Source organism: Sciurus carolinensis, chromosome 6 (genome assembly GCF_902686445.1).
Source record: "Sciurus carolinensis chromosome 6, mSciCar1.2, whole genome shotgun sequence".
Classification (NCBI taxonomy): Eukaryota; Metazoa; Chordata; class Mammalia; order Rodentia; family Sciuridae; genus Sciurus; species Sciurus carolinensis.
In genome coordinates, this window is record NC_062218.1 from 5,422,697 (window position 1) to 5,424,079 (window position 1,383).

At 44.6% G+C, this 1,383-nt stretch overlaps 1 pseudogene; it reads left to right on the plus strand.

Annotated features, from left to right (window-relative positions):
* Nucleotides 1-210: 210 nt before the first annotated feature.
* On the plus strand, nucleotides 211-804 carry LOC124987309 (60S ribosomal protein L17-like; annotated as a pseudogene).
* Nucleotides 805-1,383: the final 579 nt, after the last annotated feature.

Genomic DNA, 1,383 nt, shown 5'->3' on the forward strand with positions numbered 1-1,383 from the left:
GCTCCAGAGGTTTGTGTCCCCAGGGTGCTGGTGTTGGAAGGTGATGGAACCTGTGAGGGGTGGGGCCTTGTGAAAGGTGGTTAGGGACAACTACCCTCAGCACAGATTAATGTGGTTCTCTTGGAACCTGGTCAGTTCCCATGATGGTAGGTTGTTATAAAAATATCAAGCCTGGCTCTTCCTGTAAGCAGCCTCAGGTGATCTGTGAAAATGGTCCGCTACTCTCTTGACCCAGAAACCCCCACAAAGTCATGCAAATCAAGAGGTTCAAATCTTCATGTTAAGAACACGCGTGAAACCGCGCAGGCCATCAAGGGTATGCATATCTGAAAAGCTACCAAGTACCTGAAGGATGTCACTTTAAAAAAGCAATGTGTGCCATCCCGGCGTTACAATGGTGGAGTTGGTAGGTGTGCCCAGGCCAAACAGTGGGGCTGGACACAGGGACAGTGGCCCAAAAAGAGTGCTGAATTTTTGCTGCTTATGCTTAAAAATGCAGAGAGTAATGCTGAATTTAAGGGTTTAGACGTAGATTCTCTAGTCATTGAACATATCCAGGTGAACAAAGCACCCAAGATGCGCCACCGTACTTACAGAGCTCATGGTCAGATTAACCCATACATGAGTTCCCCCTGCCACATCGAGATGATCCTCACTGAAAAGGAACAGATTGTTCCTAAACCAGAAGAGAAGGTTGCACAGAAGATAAAGGTATCCCAGAAGAAACTAAATAAACAAAAACTTATGGCACGGGAATAAACTCAGCATAAAATAAATGCAAATAAAATAAAAGAATATTGGTTGTCTTAAAAAAAATATCAAGCCTGGTATTCCTCTACTTCCTGTCTTATCATGTGAACTGCTCTGCACATGCTCCTGCCTTTCGATGCCACCTGCCACGTTGTGATGTGTCCAGAAGGCCTTCCCCAGACCCAAACCCTTGGGGCTGCTGGATATTGGACTTTCAGCTCCAAAACTGTGAGGCGAACACACCTCTTTATACATAAACCAGTCTCTGGTATTTTTTTTTTTTATAAAAATAGAAGATAGACTAAGATATGAATAAATTACATTTCTTTTAAAACAACTTTATCAAGTTTTTTTTAAAGCATGAAGTGAAAATCCTGCTTGATTCTGGCTCTCGTTCAATAGTCTGATGGGCTCATTGCCACACACCATATTCTAGGTACCAAATCTGTCAATCGGTGCAATTCAAGACTAGCGCTTTAGGAGGTGTTTTAAAACTCTTTCAGGGCAGATGCCGTTCTGCTCACCCTGGTCAGTGCTATCCCAGGTAACCTCTGGGCAGATGCCTAGCAACTCGCTTCACGACCCTTATGACCTCAGCTGGGTCCCGTTGCACAGAGCCGTGGCTGACTACGG